Genomic DNA, 20,326 nt, shown 5'->3' with positions numbered 1-20,326 from the left:
ACCCTTGAGATGTCAATGCCCAAAAGATTCCTATCCCGGATGAATGCTGCCACTCGCGTGGGTAAGAATACATTCGTTGTCACAACATGACGACTCGCTCTTGTAATGGCCATCTTGTTCATGAAAATGAGAAGACAAAATTTTTTTACATTAAAACTCTGTTGGTTTAGAAGTTTTACTTTCTTGTCTTAAATCAGAGTGGCAGAATTATTGTACCTTTCCACTAAAATTCCTTCAAATAAACCCGCACAAGTTGCCTGAAGGGTATTCACCCGGAGAACACTAAACTAAAAGGTTGTAAAAACTAAAACATCCACAGAGTACACATTTTCTACTCATTTTTGTAACTCAAGTCCAGAATAAATCATGTTACCCTACCAAAACCAGAGATTTCCCCTCAGCCGGGCATGGGCCAGGCCTTAAAGGAACACAGAGCACCTTTCTCAAATTACCTTTTAAAAAGAGGGAATAACTAATCACCAGGTGAAAAGGGAGGAATCGCCACCCCCCCTTGTTTTCCCTGTTACCTAAACACGGGCTGCCTCCGCTCCTCAGTTCAGCTCCGAGGGATTGAACGACTGGGGACCCAAATGAGCCGCAACCTGTCCTTCCCCTCCAACTCCCAGCAGCACCCCCCCAAAGTCCACCTGGAAGCTATTAATAGGTGCTGGAGATGCTTTCCATTCAAGCATCGTCACACCTCACCAACAAACATGACAGCTACTTTATTAATTAGTCCAAAAAACCAGACCGCCTTAAGTTGCCAAGGCTCCCTATGCACAACATATCGGCTGCCTGCGTGACCCCAGACTAACAGGCTGAAATCTCCCAAACCTGCAGACAACAGCCCACAAGCACCAGATTTTCGGGAAGGCGTGGGCAGCGGGTCCTGGCCTGGCGGATGGGGAGCCTCTCCTGTAGCCGGGCTGCAAATCCCCGCTCCGGCGCAGACCGTGCATCCTCAGACCCTGGGAGAAATAGCGAATGCTCAGCTAGGAACATCGGTCCCTGCCACCGCCTCTGAAACCTCTTCTGCCTACGGCACGGCACGGGGAACAGAGCGCGGCAGCGAGACGGTAAGGACACCTTGTGCCGCATCGGCGTTAGGCCGTTCTATTATTTTCAGTTACAGATCAAAATCAACCCCAAATTAGGAAATGCCAAGCTTCAGTTAGACATGTGAAAGATATGGGGAGGTTTCAGAAAGATTTATCAGTTGTTGGCAAATTCTGGACATTTGGCACTAAGCGAGGCACTCTAAAAATGTATTTGTGCTTAAGAAGCTACTTTTCTTGCTCTGTAAAGACGCATTTCCTTCTTAAAAGAAAGTAGAAAAATGGAGACAAATGCTGTTTTAAGGCATTTGGTCTGGATGGAAGAATAACGAGCTGTAGCTTTGCCAAAAACACATGCTTCAGCCGTACTGTACTCTGTACATTTCCTTCTGCTACTGCAGATAAATCTTGGTTTTCTCTTGCTCACCCAGAGCCGACAGAGCTTGCTGTCTGTCGGGAGCCAGCCCCATTTCCATCTCCTCTGAGCTCTGAGCCCGACTCAAGCTCCGCCGCCTCCACGGCCAGAGGCAGAGGGAGTCCTTTGGGAAGCCACGGGGAGCAAGGCTGGGTCAGGCACACACGAGAGACCCCGCGCACAGCCCCCCAAAAAGCAGCCGGTCCGGCTTTACTTCAGGATGCTGCAGAGAGGCAGCCTGCAGGCAGCTGGCCACCCGGGGACCTTTACACGCGTTATTAGCACGTCCTGCTGAAAGAAAAAAATAAATGGTACCGAGGCGAGCTATCGCGTTACGTTTGAAATGAGCGGTTCGCAAATCGGGGACCACAAAGTCCGGTGCTGCTCGGGCTGCTCTCGCCGGCTGGGTGAGGGTGCCCGTGGGTGCCGAGCATCCCCGTCCTGCTCCCTGCGGCTGGGGAGCTGCTGCGTCCGACACCCGCCGCCTCCAACGGCACGTGGCCGCCATCGCGCTCCGTTGAACGAGAGTACGTGGAATTTCGCTTTAGACGCCAAGAAAGGTGGATGTTGAGTCACTGGGGTGGCACGATGCGGGACAGCAGTGCTCGCACACGCTGTGCTCGCCGCAGGTGTGACTGCAGCAGCCAGCGGGGATGGGGATGGGAACAGGGACGGGGATGGGGACAGGGACAGGGATAGGGACAGGGACGGGGATGGGGATGGGGATGGGGACGGGGACAGGGACGGGCAGAGCCACCGCCGTGCCCCGGGGCATCCACTGCTCTCTGCCGGCAGCGCTTCCCATGCCGGCAGAAAAAGCTCTTTGCAGAAGCATCCCTCGCAGTGATGCTCTTTATTCAGTATAAAACAGGCCCTAGAACACTCCTGCCACAACAATAATAAAAGGTGTCTGCGGGTAGCACCCAAACCTGTCAAGTCATAAAGAATTAAACGCATTACCAGCCAAGAACAGAGTTAGAGAAGGACAGTGATCAAAACAAGGCTGACGTGATCAAAGAGACCCACTGTTTAATTCCCCCAGCCTCTTCTAATTCAGTCCTGTCTGGCTCAGAGTTCCCCAACTCCTTCTGAAACACCAGACCGTGCAACTTTTGTTTTACTTTTCAGAAATCCTAAGACCTGCTAGAGCTTAACAAAATCCCCAAGGGTTTCTATTTACTTAATCCTCTCTTTGCGGCAACCTGCCAGCATTAGAAGACCCACAGTTCATTCCAAACGCCTTGTGTATGACAGGTTACCGGGTGGGTAGTAGGAGGGCTACCCAGCGGTTCCCTCACCACCTCTCTGACGATGGATTTTCACCCGACAGGTGTTAAAAGTATGAATTTCGTAACTCCACAAATTTTAATTAGATTTTCAGGTACCGTAACTGCCTAAACGCAGTATCTGTTTGAAGAAAGGTGTGTCACTGTCACAACTGTAAGAGGAAGAGTATTTTAAACCAGTTCTGGAAAGTAACTGTTCATCAGTTACAGGCTTTCCTATTTTCACCAAAGATCTGGCAAGATGGATCCAGCCCTACTGCAAAGTGCTTTCAAGCCAGAGGCCAGCTCACTACCAGGTGACACGACGGACCCTGTTTTACGTGTTACAGGAAAAGTGATTCTAAGTGCTGTGAGCGATGCTCACAAATACAAGAGAAAATTCTTGCGCCTGCTTCGTCCGTTGTTCCTATAACCATTATCACACGGGTTTTATTTCCATGAACAGTATCGGTGGTTAGACACATTGGTTGAGCAATGCAGTATTTCAAAGAAATACTTACTGACTTGTTATGGAGAGCAGAGGGGGAATTAGGAAATGTGACCCTGTGGGGATTTTGTAAAATTTAGAGAAGGCTTAAGAATTTGAAAACCTGATGGTTTAGAAGCTAAAAGGCCGGCTGGATGCAATGAACCATCTGTCATGCTGAGCTAGGCAAGGGAAGAGGAGTAAGAAAGGCTCATCTGTTTGAAGGTCCTTCCACAACGCAAGGAGCCTGCTAAGAGCATTCAGGGAGAAGTTTATGACCCCAAATTTGTCTCTCTTAGTCCTGCTCATCCTCATAACGTTTCGCAGTTTGATAAGCCTCTTGCTCAGCTTCTCACACAGCAACACCTTAAAGCTATGCCTGTGAGATCGATTTGTCACTGTGGAGGAGACTGTCTGAGGCCATAAATCCAGGTTATGACCTTATGAAGGATTAGACGAAAACCAGAAGGGGAGAGGGAAAGCCATCTTAAACACCAAGGAACAAAGCCAATTTGGGTGATATGAAGTATGTTTACCTCGAATGAATGTCTACAGAAAACAGCAGTTGCATTTTGAAAGGAATTGAGCAGCTGTTTGTTCTGAGTGTGCTTTGCACGTCGGGTCTCACGCCTTATGTTTCAGAGGCAAATGAATGCAAAACCCAACCAGCTAGGCAACCAGACATCACAGAGGTGCCTTCAGCTGAAAACCTCACCTTCTTCTGGGCCCACACCAGGACTCGATGTCACCCAACTCAGAGCAAAGCCACAAATCGGCCGCGGGCTTTTCAAAAGGCTTCGCTGTCAGGTTTCACCAGCTCTGACGGAGAGGAGTTGGTCACTGAGCTTGAAGGGCTCTGTCGCTTTGCTGGGTATGTGCCGGGTACAGCTGAAGTCTAGCATATTTGAAGAGGTTTTTTATTAGTCTTATTTTTTTAACAGCAGCTTGAAACAGAGCGTGAAAGCTCACAACAGGGGAAAGTCCTTCGCTGGACGCGGGCTGGGAGGCTTGGTGTTCATTCCCCATAGTTTCTCCTAAACCTGAATCACTCTAACAGCAGAGCACGCTCCTGTCCCCTGCTGCTGTTAGCACTTCAGAGCATTAATTGCCATTGCACTCCAAGGGCATTAATTGGCAATTATGGCAGGAAAGTGGCTCTGCGATGCTAACGGCCCATCCTTGTTCTGAAAAGGGGGGAAGGCTGAGGTTAACTATTTTGCCATCATCAATTTGGGGCTGTTTGGCCATCCTGAGTTCTAAGATTCTTGGACAAAGGATACCTTGAAATTGTAGCCAACCTTCTAGCACAGAAGCATGAGATTTATTTTGCCTCTGCCAGGCAGCTATGAATCAGCTGTCACCACCAGCCAGGTGTCACGAACAAAGAGCGGTAAAGGTTGGTCCCTAAATCAAACCTGAACCTCCCGAAGTTGTGAGCTAACTAGGATCAGCTGTGCTGGAACCGGTCCTCGTGGGCCCTCGGAGGAAAGATTATGTATTATTCCCTGGAGGTTGTCAGGCATCTCTGAAACAATCCGTTAGTATTTCAGAAAGGTGTGATGGCCGCAGGCATTCCCTCGCTCAGTGTGTGTGGCTTACACGAAAGATTTTAGGCATGCATGCCATACACCACTCCAAACTACAAATGCTCTCCTCTTCTCCTTTCCCCCAAGGAATGGTGCATTAGGGGCCAAAGGCAGAGCTGCTGGAGCGGGTGCAGGTTTCAGGGGCAGAAACCCAGAGCTGCTTCGCCACCGGCTGATGCAGCCGAGACCCGAACCTAGCCCACAGACCACGTATTCCTGAAATCGCTGCCTTGCGTCAACTTCTTTTGCTACAACATCAATCCTGCCTAGAGCTTTCTTGGGCTCCTATGGCCCGACAAACTCAAAACTCAGTTCAAGGTCACTGAAAGGTCTGAAATCCTTTCAAGGAAGCCAGGACCCGGTTTGAGCACGGAAAGGGTCAAGTTACCATTTCCCACTGAAGCCCTGCAAAACTCCCTGATCCTTCACACTTCTCGTAGGGAATCCAGTCAAAATATGTCATTCTGACTGAAGTCTTCAGCCTGTCCAAACTCCCTAATTCAAATCCAACCTGAGAGACCGCGATCCTCACTTGGACGTGAACACTGCACATTTTTTTACATGACAATCCCAGGGAAGAAAAGAGCGCAAAGTTGCACGTGGCTCAACAGCAAGGTACGAAACAACCGCAAACAGCCTTATCAGTGCTTGGGAATGCAACTGCAAGTGCACAGTCACCCATAGGTGTTTGGGGTTGTGGATATATCTGCTGCAGATTGCTCAAAACCTCAGCTGTGGAGGGGAGAGGTGAATGAAGGCAGGACTGCATGAGACCGAGGAGGTTACTCAGATGCCGTTTCTGCATCCAGGTTAGTCATATAGTTCATATCACCCGGGAAATGCAACTTTTTGCCTGCGCTGGATGCTTTTTCAAAATGAAAAAAAAAAGGCAGTGTCCAGGAATACTCCCAAGTCAATGCGAATGAAAGGCTGGTATTTCGAGCACTCACGTTTGCATTGCGGTAACACAGCAGAGGACATTTTTTGGCATTGTGGTAACACAGCAGGGGACTAACACAGCAGCTGGAGCGCGCGCGGCGCTCTGCTCGGTCCCCTCCGTAGATTCCCTGCAGACCCTTGAAACCAAGTATGGGTCGCCTCGAATCTCACCCACAGGCTCCACCTATACTTGATTTCCAAGGTCACGCACAGCAGACGTCGAGGAGCTCCCGGAAACCTGCTCCCCAAGAAAGGTTTCTTCCTATCCTTAGTTTTATTTGTACATTACTGAAGTGCCATGTAAATGCAAATAAATTCAATATGAAACTTCTTACGGGACTTCTGTTAAAACTTGCTTTCAGTTAATCTGTTTGTAAAACACACGTTTGCTTTTTAGTTTTTAAGAAAGAGTTAGGAACAGATAAGAGACTATTGTACCAAACTTTCACGCATATAGCACATCTTTCCAGATAATCTGTGCTCATTTAAAAACACCAATCTTCAGATAATTCACATCCCCACTAAATTAAAGGGAGGCAGGAATCAGAGGTTGATTAGGGGAAAAATATACATGCAATATAACTGGAAAATATATGGTTTGTTTTCTGCTTGTTTCCCAAATAACTCACAGAGAAATGAGCACTACTTGTGCAGTGCGACCCAGCATCACCAGCATCCCCAGGCAGCTCTTCTGGTGCATCTCAGCCCCGATGAGAAACGTCTCTAAAAACACACGCACAGCACTCCAATACATTTCTATTCAGACTTCAGCTATCACCTCACTTTTCTAGCTCTGTGCTCCCTCTAGGCAGTGATCACTGCAGGTTTTAAAGCACTGCGATAGTTTATATTCATGCTCATTATCTTTAGCAATTGTCTGTCTACCTACCTATGCGGTGCCCAAGCTAACCAAAAACAACCGTAAGAGTCCTATGATAAAATCGCCACCAAATTGTATAATCCTTCCCAGATACAGCCTAACCTTCAAACATTCAACGAAACCCATGACATTTGAAGTGGCAGGGCTGCGATATGAGAAGAAAGATATCATTTTAGTTAAATGCAAAAAAAGAAACCCATCCATATTTTTAAGCAGCTTTGCAGAGGAACACTTAGACTTTTTAGAGAAGTTCAGTCATACCCAACTAACAACCATGTTTCTCATAAAACTAAATTCATCCGCTTTGGAAGAATTTCATACTGCTACTCTAGCCTTGCACCTATGCAAGACTTATTTCAACTATATTCTTAGGCCCTGGCTGAGTCCAAATCCCTCCCAATATCAGCGACTAACTCTCTTCTCTGCATCGTGCCTTTCATTCTGCATTGCACCATACAGCTCTGCTTACCTGTGTTTATCATCCTTCTGGTATTTCTTTCCATGGTGGCTCGGAAATGTCCTTTTAAATGCATCAACGTGCATTTCTTGGGCACAGACAGGACAGGCGGACAGACCAAAGGCTCAGCTGGGTTTAAGGCTTACTTTCAGGACTGCTGTGGCGTCAGCACCGGGCTCAGACGCTCGCTGCCCAGGACCGTTTGAAGGTGACTCGTTCCCCTTTGCTCTATCCGAAGACGGTGTCTGCCAGGAGCCCGCATCCCTGCCACCATCCCTGCCCACCCCGGGCCAGGAGCAGCCCTCGCCCCGCGCCGCAGCCAGGGCTCCAGCCAGCAGCGAGACCGACGGCCCTCCACATCAAAACATGAACTGCATTTCTGGGGAAATGAAATGTTTTGGAGGATCTGCATTTTCGCAGAGGGATTTGGAATTACAGGTAAGCCTGGCTTTATCTGAGGAGCTCGGAGCCTCGGGACCGAGGCTGAACGCGACGGTGGTGGCACCCGTTCTGCATCAACCTGGCTACTACGCTCCAGCATTCACAAACTCACTTCGACACCTTTTGCTGGAAGAGGCTTGAAATAAAATACTGGTAACAGTAGGTATTCCTATTCTTTATGAAGATCCCCAAGTCTTTTTAAGGAGAACAGAATTCAAGCACAGCACATCTGGTATGTTATTTATGGAAGTTACACACTCCCACATGAAAGAAACCATCCACTTAAACTGATAACAAACCCCCCCCACTTTTCCATCTGCCTTTGGGCTAAGAGACCATTAATATTCACAGCCTATTGTCAGGCGACTTTACAACATCTTGTAAAAAGGCCTGAAGGAAGCTTAAATGCCAAGAGGCCCCAGTTTTGTAGCATCTGGCTTTCCCCTGAACAATGGCTGCCCCTCTCTAGCATACCCAGAAAACACGCCATGAAGTGACAGAGCCCTCTCCCAGCTTGAAAGCACACGCAGCAGCTGAGTTTTGGGGAATCAGGCCAGAGAACGTGACCCTCGACAGAAAAAGGAACATCTTTTTACATTATTCTGGTGACCCATGAAAGGTAAGTGCACTCCAGACCACACAAATCATCTCAGTTATTTGCATATTTGCCAATCCCTAGAAAGGAGGACCAGGGTCCAAACTCTGCTGCCAATGTGCCAACCTCTTCCCCATCCCAGCAGGTGAAGTTTTTACCTGGTTTAATTTCCCTTAACTGAGTAAAATCACCCGATGTGGCAGGTGAGAGGAGCTGGCAGGAGATTTTCTCACGTTCCACTGTCAGCTTTCCCCGGCTGAGGACGGCAGCCCTGGAAAGCGCTGCGGTAGCGATGTGACAGTGGATAGTAAATGAGCAATTACCTACGGTCATCAGCGGCCAGGTCCCCAGGACACCATCGCCACAGCCCCCAAACGCCGAGGGGCTGGCTGCAGCGGGGCAGCCCGGGGTGCGGGCAAAGCCTGACGAGCATCACCTCCTCTTCCAGAAGCTGAGGGCAGGGAGGGCATCTCTCACCGCAGCCCGTGCCGGCCGGGCTGGATTGGCAAACAGAGTGCCAGTGTTCGCTGAAAGCATGACCACGGGGTTCAGGCTGTGAACGGGGCCGTTGCTGGCACCAAGTTCCCTCTCCAAATTAGAAAATAATGACCGCAATTGAGACTGCAGAGAGAAGGGGTGAAGCGGGACTCGGGGAGGGACGATCTCGCGGGGCTGTCTCTCAGAGGCGAGGACCGTGTGTATAGGCGGCCAGCCAGGAGAGCACGGGTGGGAACGTCGCGTGAAGCTGCAGGTAACGAGTTGCAGCGCCTGGCTCGGCTGCCCCTTGCAAGGGCCCTTTCCCCTCCGCGAGCAGAAAGTTGCTGCTTTCTTGGCCACAAGCAGACTGACTCCTCCGTGGGTCTTATTGTGACTTTTCTGTGGAGCCAAAAGCTTCCACCGTGCAGGTGGTTTTGACTCTCTTGGCTCTCTCCCGTCCTTTATGTTCATCTTTCTCATTTCGGTATCCAAGGAGGGTCTGACACTGCCGGGATTTTTCCCACGAGCCGCAAGAGGGACTCGGCCGTTGCCGGCACTCTGCCGACAGCCGGGATGCTGCAGCTCTGCCCGAGAGGGAGCGAGCGAGAAGCAAAAAAACCCTCGAGTACAAGCAGCTCAGGCTGCGCTGCTGTCTTCGTTCTCATTCATTCCTTCTGCTTTCGGCAGCCCGTTTCCTCACCTTGGAGAGAACAAGCAGACTGGACTCGTTCCCAGTATTCAGGGAAAGCCCCTTGCTGCCAGGACTCTTCCTTTTGCAGATCCTCTAGAGGCTGCTGCAGTGACTCTCCTCCCATCGCTCAGCTGAGACGTCCCTGGTGGGTATCTCAGCAGCCCACTAACCCCACAGCCCCTTGCATGCCAACAGCTAATTCCTGGCAGCTCTCTCCTCTCTCTCTTCACTTAAACACATTCTTTATTATAAATATAGGGGAGTATATTTCTGAAATCAGTTGTGCACTCCAAGCAAGACAGCTGTATGGCTTCCCCGCTCCTCGCTGGTGAACCATCACCCCCAGGAAAACAGAATTTCTTATCCGTAAGATGCAAAACTCATATCCTCAGCTGGCTCAGCCCCAAATACCTCTCAGCGATAGCGACGTGATGCCTATACAGAAACTCATCTGACAGGATGCTCTGTAAATGGTTGCTGGACATTTCTGCTCTGCGATGGTCCAGAGGACGGTCTCGCTGCCTGGGACCTCGTGCCAGCACAGAGAGATCCAATGCCAGGCTTGGCTTCAGAAACACAGAAAGGGTGTCCGAGACCCAGTGCTCGTACCGATGCTTGTTGCACCAAATAGGTCAGTAGAAGAATGATTTTGATTCTTTGTTTCAGAAACCATCTGCCCTACTCAACACCTCTGCGATAACGCCTGGGAGAACGACAGCCAGTGCGAGGAGCCCCTGGGCTGCAGAACTCACAGTGCCGCTTGGACCGCCGTCGGCTGCTCTCTAGTGAGAAACAGCATCGCTGCCTTTTCCCATCATCATCTTTTTTCCTTTTTTTTACTAAAAGAATTTTAACTGCCTAATGATGTATTCTTGCAGAGGGACAATTTCCATTTCCTGAGCATTCCAGACCCCGAGACCTGCCTTCTTCCTCTTCAGCACGCACACTTGCAGCAAGCACAAGCTGGCCGCACAAAGAACGTTGTGGTAAACTCCGGGTCAGATGAATGTAAAATTGAACCTTCACATTTAGTATTTACAAGACCAGAAGCATTTTGTCATATACTGCTGGTAAGGCACCATCCGCACCCGGACCGGACACCTAGGTTTCTTAAATGCCTACTGAAGGTGGATGGTTCAGGTCCCCAGAGCTCACAACTTGCAAGCCAACAAAGACTTGGGGCTACCTTTCCAAAGTCCAGATTAATTCCTTCAAAAGGATTCCTCTGAAGTAAGTAAAACCTGTGAAATCTGGTTTTCCAACAGAATCTGCACTTAGATGTGTAGCATTACATACATACGCATATATACAACTTCTATCTGTAATGGTTGTCCTCCCCCCCAAAAAAAAAACCTCTGTAAGCTTTAAAAAAGCATTTTCTTCCCCCTTTTTTTTTGTGGGGAAGTGACCTTTAGTAAGACATAAAAATAAACAAAAGTTGCTGCATTTTGTTTGACCAAAAAAACCCTAAAAAGCAAGCTGCTAGACTTTATACAGATTAAAAGCAGTTCAAATAGGGATAAAATAATTTTTACCTAGTTCCAAAGGATAACCCTGCAGCTCTTCAGTGGGAAACATTCTCACCACAGTCAAAGGGTGAGGGAGGCACTTTAAAGAGAGACCCAGCTCTCAAGCAGCCTCTCCCGAGCAGAGCAGAGAGGCTCTATCCCCTCCCTCTGGCCGTAATGATATTTAACAGACTTACAGCTGTTCAGAAAGGGCCACTGGCAGCACTGAACTGAATTAATTTACTTCGAAGATGGAACTTTGGGTAATATTCTCTATAAATCAAGTTGCTGTAGCGTATCTTCAGTAAAACGGCTGTATTGGGAAAAAAGGTGTGACGTCCTGAGAACTTGAGCTACTCTGTTTTACAGCCATTATAACACAACCTGTTTAATGACGTTTACATAATATTCTCCCAATAACAAGCACTCCTGATAATCTAAAGGAAATAGGAGAATATGCCTCATCTAGTGCTAGAGTGTAAGCAGTTAAGCATAGAAACAGCAGAACTGCATGGGTCCTACAGAGACTTCTGCGTGGTTGAATTTGGGTTGAAAGAAGATCCTTTCAATTGTTTCTCTGAAAATCTGCCAAACTGATGAGCCAAGAGCAGGCTGCTGCACAATCCCGTCAGTGTTGCAGCTTTGCTGCTTCCTCACTGAACTTGTTTGAAAAGTTTGTCAGCAAACCAGAAGTTACATGCAAAATCCATGCTTGGTGGGGATTTTTTTGCTGCTTTGTTGGGGTTTTTTTTCCATTTTTGTTTTGTTTCCCTTTTCTACACCTGGGCACGCTCTGGGATTTGGCATCCAAGTATTTAAAACCCTCTTTCTCCCAGGGTATGTCCTGGAGATCAGCGAGGGACTGCACCGCTGCCTGGAGCAAGGGCACGTTGGGGCTGCAGACCTGGAGGATGCCTGTCCCCGAGGACGTCACCGAGGGGAGAGTTGTTCGGTCCTGGGACGGGGAACCTCAGGGATGGGGCTCTTCCCCCGCTGCTCAATTCTTGCTGCATCAAAACCAGCGACGGAGCCCCTGCGCAGGATTGCTCCTGGCGCAGAAGGTGGAAAAGACGAGTTGCAAAATGCAAAGGTAGAACCAGACTTGTAAAAAAGAGAAATTGTAAGGATATATTATAAATTTTCCCGTCTTTCAGGAATTCCCAGGCAGATTCTCATCCTTACCCACCTAAGCATCTATAAACTCAACGTCTTTCCACAGATTATATCAAATGCTCAGACAACCTCAGCCTGTCTCCTCCGGATCTACAATAACAGAGACATAATAAAACAGCCCTGACAGACAGCACCTCCAGGAAATCTCCTTTTTTTTGAAGAAAAGAGCCTTTCAAGAGAATATGCCTGATGTGATCTGCTGTGGTCTGCAGGGAGCAGATTATCTTTCACAACTCTGGAGCTTCCTGCAGTGCTCAGATAAAACTTACTCAGTACAACGTTCATTGCTTTTCACAGGCTTTTTTGTTCCCCCATCATTTCTTCCATAATTTTCTGTCCAAACTGACATCATCTTAACTTTGCTGGTCACTTCCGCGTAATTTTTCAAACACTTTTGATGTATCTGGTCTTTTCTAATTCTCTGTTTATCATAATCTTTTTGTCATAAACTACACAGCACAAGGCTGTATCTGCTCTGATAGGAAGTGCAGTGCGGGAGTCATTTCTGCGATGCTCATTAAGACATGCTGATGTAGGAGATGCAACAGCACACCTATAACAGTTCACATATATACATACATATGTATATATGCACACTGTCTGTTTTAAGCAGGGCTTTGGAGAGTTCCGGGAGAGATGGACTAGAGACCATAGGTTCCTTTTATCGCAATCTTGTCATTCCCACACATACCAACCGTGTATGTGCAATCTTAAATTCCCTGTTTAGCAACAGCCAACCTTTCCAGAGTGACTGCATTACCATTTTTGGCTCCCATTAAACTTTCACAAATGTAAATATGTAAGATGGCCAAATTACATTTAATCAATATCATAGTTAGGGCTTTAATTTTTTATGAACATGAAGCTGCATAAGACAGTGAGTTCACCTATGCTGACCACAAACTTTGCAGGCCTTTTTTAACTCGACTCCTGGAGATGATGGGCTATGCCATGAAAAGTTCCAAAGAATTTTGTCTACTCTTTAAGGTATTTATTTTTCTAAAGAAGAGGAAAATGAAACTCAAATATCAGTTTGGGTAAGCACGTGACAGAGATGCATTTCTGCTCATCGCCTTTCCCAGCTGCACGGCCTCCTCCAAGACAAGGTAATTATCTTTTCAGTGAAACTGTGACCAGGGGCTTCCTAGAAGTGTCCGTGACCTAATGGAGACTCAAAATAATGTCTGTGACCTCTTCATCTGCACTGAAATGCAGAAGGGAAGGGCTCGTCGGGATCGCTCCCTCCCCGCTGGGCGGCATGCAAACACCGGCCAGATCAGTGTGAGTTACTTCTTTAGGCTCTGCAAATGTTCTGGAGGAAGGAACATCTGCAAGAGATAACAGCTATGTAGATCTGAAAGTACTTCCATACACATCACTAGCTGTGCCGGGTATCTTCCACGCAGCTTCCATTAAGGCGCGAGACAAAGATTTTCATCAAATGTTCTTACTCCACTCAGAATGCACACATTTATTCCTATCAAAGTCGTACGATTCCCTGTTTCCTTAGCTTCCTGCCCATTGCAAGCTGCAGCCAGACTTCAGCCCACATCAGGGCTGAAGAATATCAGGGATATCCCCACCAGGGATATTCCTCTCTTTCTGCCCGTTCCTATACTGGTTTCTACTGACGTCCTGTTTTCTTCTTTCTGTCGCTGGTTTCTACTGAGGTCCTCGCTCTCTACTGCCATGCCCAATTCATTTGCAGTTTTGGCAATTTTCCCCTTTGTCTTCCTGGAGGTCCTCAGCAGACAGCGAGGTGGGACGGGTGGCACCATCCAGCTGGGCTCTTTCTCTACAAAGGTTTCTCTACAAAGGTTGCCCGCACGCTCTAAGACCTGCTCTCACTGAAATCAGAGGCACCAGTCCGACTAGTCTCCGCGAGAGTAACCTTAGACTCTCAACGTCTGCCATAAAACCTTATGGACTATAAATACCTCTCCATCATGGAGAGAATTCTTTTCTGACACCTTGTATAATGGATGCAATATAAAAATATACTGCGCTTGGCAGGCTTTCCAAAGCTTCCCTTTGGGAGCTCAACAAACGGGCCGGTGTTTGATGATTTTTTTTTTTTTTCCACTGTATGGCCAAAAGTGCATTTCATGGAAAGACGGGAAGATGGCTCTCCTGGGAAAGAACCTGTATTCCTCTCACGAAGAAGCTGAAGAGACTTCCTTCGAAGTTTCCAAGTCTTTGAAGTGACCTCAGCTCCATGAGATCACGGGCGCGTTGGCCAAGGCTGAGTGTATGAAGGTGTGAATGTCAGCAGCAGTTCTGTCCTGTTCCTAATTGCTTCTTGCGGAGAAGCCCGTGCCAGGGTGAAGCCTTGCGCTCATCAGGCAGCTGGTGATCTTCAGCTGCGTGTCCCCACGGCACAGAGCCCCGTTATGGCTCCTGCTCTGGCAGCAAAAGCAGCCAGGCTTGACCAGACTTACTGCCGCGCATCTGAGGAGACGAGGCAGCGAGAAAGCCTGGAGCGCTGTTCTCCCCAGCTACATCACCCCCATCCAAAGCCAATGAGACCCGCACAGAATCAAGGAAAAATTATCAAAATCTAGTTGGAGGGTTCCAAAGGAATGCTGTTGCAACAGGCTAAGCTGTAAAGAGTTCAGACAGGGACTGAAGATGAGTGAATTGGTCTGAGTGCCAGATGCACATGCACCGGGAGGCAGGAGATCTGCGCTCCAGATACACCCCGGACTCGCTGCATTGCCTTCCCACGGCCAAGTCACGTAACCTGCCGTTCCGATCTCTCCAGCTAAAACATCAAAAGATGTACCTACTTCACAAGTCCTTCTAGCTGTGATGCCTAATGCATCCGAGTCTGTTAGTGGCTTTATCAGCTGCTATGTGCATGTTGCAGAGAACTGCTCATCTGTGGACCTCGCTTTCCTGGAACATGAAGTCAGCACCAACACTTGTTTCTCCCAGACACCTGCAGTCAAGCAGAAGACTAACCAGGATAAAGAAATCAAAGTTCTCTTCTCCTCTCACTTAAAAAAGAAACGAAGCATTGCTTTTAACAAAATTATTCTTCATCTATAATACTGCATCCACAAATGACAATTCCACTTCCCCTCCCCAAGATACCAGTGAAATACAGCTGCCTTTGTTTACAACGGTGTTGCAAAATGAGCGTAGTCCAGTGAATTTCAAGAAAAATGCTTTCTGTGAACAAACTAGGTGCACTTGTAATTTAGCAAAGCTCCAGGTATCGTTACAAACATGTCGTGCTCAGACTCTCCAAAGAATTCAAAAAAGAAGCGTCCTAACGGATGCCTGTAAAAACCCAAGGTTTTTGTCTAAGTTCTCGATCATTGGATTTGGTCTTTCCCCAGGAGAAGGAGGATACAGTCTGATACAGAACCCATAAATCTGTCTGCCCCTAACAATGCAAACAACATAAGCCTCTTGAATTTTGCTCAAAAGCAAACCAGAAAGCAGAACCACTAGCTCTCATACAGTGTTGTCCTAAAAATGTGTTTGACAGCTATCTTTGTTATTGTACACAAATATAAATAATGCAAATTAAACCATAACCAGAATACAAACAGAAGTCTCCAACAAAAGCTTAGTAACTTAATAACAAATATATCGTAATAACAAAAGCTTAAAATCTGCCGAGTATCCCTTCTTTAACCAACTGACTGATGCTTCTGGGCTAGCCCCAAATGGTCCAAAATCAGTGGTTTGACAGCTCCTCTGAGTAGCTGATCACAGTAACTACTGCAGTCTCGCAGGGCACTCACGTTAAGCTCCTCCAGCTGCTGACCTTGCCGGGCAGGACCACTTCAGAGGCTGACAGATGACAATGTGAATTGCAGTGAGACTTCCAGATATGACTTATGGCCTTTTTTAAAGCCCAAAGCTTTGATGAAAACTGCATCGAGCAGACACTGAGGATGACCTGGCAGAGAATGCTCAGCTGGGGAGATAAGACTTGACGACGTATCTTCAGGAGCAGCAATGACAAAGGAGAAGGCTCTGCTACCAAAGTAAGAAATGAGAGGTACAGGCATGGGAAGAATTGTTTTGACATTCAGGTATTTCCCCAATCAGGTTTAAACTTACTCGTCTGGATAAGAAGCTCCATGAGCCACACTCTTTATTCAAAAGCAATCACAAGGCAAGCTCTTTCAAAGCTCTGAAGCGTTGGCTATCAGCTGCTCCTTCCAGCCAACCTCCATTTTTTGGCTGGAACAGAGTCAGAAGTGCTGAAATACCATAAAGAAGATTATGATCTCAGGAGGAAGGGTTATAACCAGAACGGTCAGCTCTGACAGTCTTTCTCTGCCCAGCCTTTCTGGGCACTTTGCAGAATTTTGATTGCATGCAACACTAGCGCAAAAAGTACCTCTTTTTTGAGGCTTGCTCCCTCGGCTACCAATGCACAACGGGCAGTACATGTCTGACTCCGAAGAACTGCAAAGTCCCTGGGAAAAAATAATCTTCTCCTAGCCTCTTTGTCTCCATATAATTAAGTTCAATACAACAAAGCATCCAAGGGGGGAAGCATTTTGTAAGGTTCTCAGGAGCTGCAGTAACATTTATAGTACAGGATGGTCTATGTACAACTATTGATCACTGATCTCATTATTTATATTTCACTACAAAAGCCACTCATGTTCCCAGCAGCATAATAGGTGTCAAGAGTAAGAACCTTGAAAAATAAATTGAAAAAGTTACAATAGCAAATGGCTTGTTTATGCCATAATTGGTATTAGGCAATTAATGGGGGGATGAAACATCACATTGCTTCTGAAAACAAAAAGCAATACTGTTTAAAGAACATTTAATGAGCACGTTTTATGTTGTCCTCAGCAAGTTTACTGCCAAGCCACAAAAGACATTTACACACACTTCCTTTTGTCTCTAATGAAAGGGTCATTGCTACTTGCTTCTTGTTGAATTCACAAGTTGAAAAAAAAAAACCGCAAATGTAACATTTTAAACTTGAAATTCACCTTCTCGAAGAAGCAGTTGTTTATGTTCAAAGACGTTTGCTCGACAGGGACAGTCATGGCACTCCACAGGCTCTCAGAATTAGAAGTAAACCAAACACCTCCATGCAGAAAGATGGGAGCTCAGTGACCGCCTGCCACAGAGATCTATTGTACGGCTCTGATACCCAGATACTCCAAATATTTGACATTCCAAAATCTTCACTATTAATGAGGTGAGATCCTGAGCAACCAGGAAAAACGAAGGCGGAAATAATGTATTTACTTGCTAGGAGTAAGCATTCCGCTGTGCAATTCAGGGCAGTTTCCCCGACCATAACGGAGGCGGATGACCCCTAAATAGTTTTCAACCAGAAAAATTACCTGATCTGCTGTTTCCCAAAAATCATTTTCTACATCTGTTTCTCCCACTCATTTCAAATATCACCGCTGCTGCTGTCGCATTAAAAAAAGTCAAAGCCAATACACTGCACAAGAAAGGTGCTGCATTTCTGACCACGGAAAGTTTCCGTACGGCAGAACGGAAAATGGTGGTACAAACATCTCCAAACACTTTCCTTTCAAGAGGCCAGAGCCCTTTTTTCCCCTTATCTCCCGCAACTTGGCCGCAGGCGCACCATGCAGCTATCCAGCCAGCTCCCAGCACCGCCGGCGCAGCGCTGAGCTCTCACCTTCCTCCTCCTGAACCAGACACGGCCCTGATGGCAGTTCAACCGAGGAGAAAGGTGTTAACAGTAGCAGAAAGTTTTCAAGAGAGGAAGTCGGAGGCATTGTTTTACTTACAAGGAACCTTTTTTTCTAGGTTTGAAAAAAAATGACCTTACAAACCATTTCAAGAAAATGATTTCCCGAAGCATTCTGTCTGGGGACTACATGCAGGAAGGAATAAACTTCAAAAGACTTAGAAAGTGGTATATTCACAGAACTAAATAAGTGTACTATGGAGATGTATCAACCACCACATATGAAATCTCACATAAACCTCAGATTCCTTCTGATTAAAAGCCTGTGCAAAGTATGAATATTTTAAAAATTAATTTATTCCTAAATATGCCATGATGCATTCTGTATTCACCCTGTCTGCCTGGCTTAATGTTCTCTTTTTACCCGTTTCTTCAGTTTAAAAATGTGCATTTTTAAAGAGCGTATCCTGTTACACTAGAGACTGTAAAGTGAAAAGCCATGTCTTATTCCCACATAAGTACAAAACCATCTCTGGCATTCTTTCACTTAAATCCTGGGAGTTTTCTAGGGATTCATTTTACAAGTTAAATGTAGAATATAATTTTCCGGGCAAGTTTATCAAGGCAAATCGCAGCTGAGGTCCTGAACAAATACAAATCATAATACGTTATTTGACTTTTCCACATGTGATTGGTTTGGGCTGCACAAGCCCATTACTTATCAGTTAAAGAGAAGCCTGATAACATCTGCGTTATCAGTAAGTTGTGGGAATTCAAGCTTCTCATGATGAAAATGTACAGTAGAGGAAGTGACGGACAATTTGCAGCTGGTAAAAAGAGGTATCCTCTAATGACATACATCTGGCATCCATTATCTCAGCATCTGCCGTACTGAAATCCAATACGCCTCACAAAACACAATGGTATGCCGAGGAAAGGCACAATATCCCCTGGATTCTCTTTAACAGCTTAAGACCCACCCGTCCCCTTTATCCACTGCACACTAGATCATTAAACCAGCGAGAGGAACCCAGCACCCTACCGATGGCTTGCATTTATTACACGGGACAGCATTATTTTGGCCCTTTGATCTCTGACAATCAGATTAGGACCATGAATCAGCATAACTGACTTCCATTATCAATGATTCAAACCAGCTCCTGGCTAGAAGAGCCAAGAGCTGGTTTGGACCTCTGGTAATGATCTATCCGGTCTTTAAGGGAGCCACTTAAATCACTAAAGAAAAAGAATCCCTATTTTAATCTGCAAACACGGGCTCTTCTACTTCTTTGCTGTCACCGTTCAGTTGTATTAGCATAGCCCGCCTGCAGCAGAGTCCTGCCTCAAATCAAGGATACACACGTTTTGAGTCTCTGCCGCCTACAAGACCTCTCGGAGAAGCCTGGAAACCTGGACTGAAGGCATCCGAGCAAGGCAGATGCATTTAGTAGGGTGAAAAAGATCAAAACCTGCTGCCCCTGCAAAACTACTGACGGCCACTGACTCTACGCAAACGGAGCTGGACCAGCCTGCGCGATGACCTGCGCCGCTATAGGCAAACGAAAGCCAACAGTGTTACGTATGGGTATGACCGTGTCCTAAAAGCCGTGGCTTGCCAGGCTTTGCAGCTAGTGTTCCAGACTAAATGGAAAGGAAAACACAAAGGCATTACTTAAGCGAGCGGCTAAAGGCCAGCAGCCCCGGCGTCTAGCCCGTGAGTGTGCTAGACGGCCCGCCGTGGAGAAGGGAGCTCATTTGGGCTTCTTGGCACCCCCGTGCAGGGCCGCCTGCTGCTCTGGTGTTGAGTGGAGGATTTCCAGATTCAACTGCAGGTTTTATTTGCTTGGGGAGGCGGGAAGACAGACAGTTAATATGCGTTCACGTACGGCAAACTAGAAACACCTGTTGGCCCTCAGAACAGTTCTTTGGCTGCCTTACGGAGAATGAGGGTCTAACAGGTGTCCCTGTAGTCAATGGGAACGTAAAGGGGTTACGGAGGCCCCACGAACGCTGAATTATGCAAAGAAAAACCGTCTGCACAGCTAGATACAGCACATGTGTCCGCGTGCGCAAGTCAAACCACAAGAAACCGAAGTCCCGTAAAGTAAAGCGTGTCTGGGAGGAAACCAGCCACACTGGAACCGGGAAATTTCACCCCACCGTAGCAAGGCTCACCTGGACCTTCCTTTCGGTCTAGAGCTGCTTCTGCCGGCGAACGCTTGCCGTGCGCCTGCTTCCAGCTGCCAGCCCTCCTGCCCCGCTCCCGGGCAGGGGGAAACCAGCCACGGGGCCTGAAGACCCCACTGCGGCTCCAGCCCCTGCACGGCACGGCTTGTTCCCCAACCACGTCCCTACGGACCAGGACACGGCGCCAACGCCGCCGCTACCAGTAAGAGCACCGCACGCAGATCGCGTCTGGCGGGCCGGGACAGCGATAACTCGGAGAGGAGCGGGCACGGGCTTGGCTTCCTACGCGGCGCGGGGCACTGGCTGTGCCTGAAGGGTCTGCGGGCTTATCTAGGGCTAGAAAGGTAAAGATTCCCTGGTTGGGTAAATGGTCACTGCACCGCAAATCATTTCCATGTTTCCAGTGAGGGGACCGTTAAAATGCAATACCTACTTTTAAATGCTAGCTATAGGCAGTACTCATGTACTATAAACCAGGTACGTACTATGATGTCCTACCGTTCATATACATGCATACATGTAT

At 47.4% G+C, this 20,326-nt stretch overlaps 1 protein-coding gene across 1 annotated transcript in view; it reads right to left on the bottom strand.

The window, feature by feature from the left end:
- The window catches only part of MEGF6 (multiple EGF like domains 6), a 128,864-nt gene that overhangs the window by 80,582 nt on the left and 27,956 nt on the right, over window positions 1-20,326 (bottom strand). The window lies entirely within an intron of this gene.

This window comes from Buteo buteo, chromosome 5, assembly GCF_964188355.1.
Source record: "Buteo buteo chromosome 5, bButBut1.hap1.1, whole genome shotgun sequence".
In the NCBI taxonomy this organism is placed as follows: Eukaryota; Metazoa; Chordata; class Aves; order Accipitriformes; family Accipitridae; genus Buteo; species Buteo buteo.
This window is presented reverse-complemented; position numbering and strand designations above follow the sequence as displayed.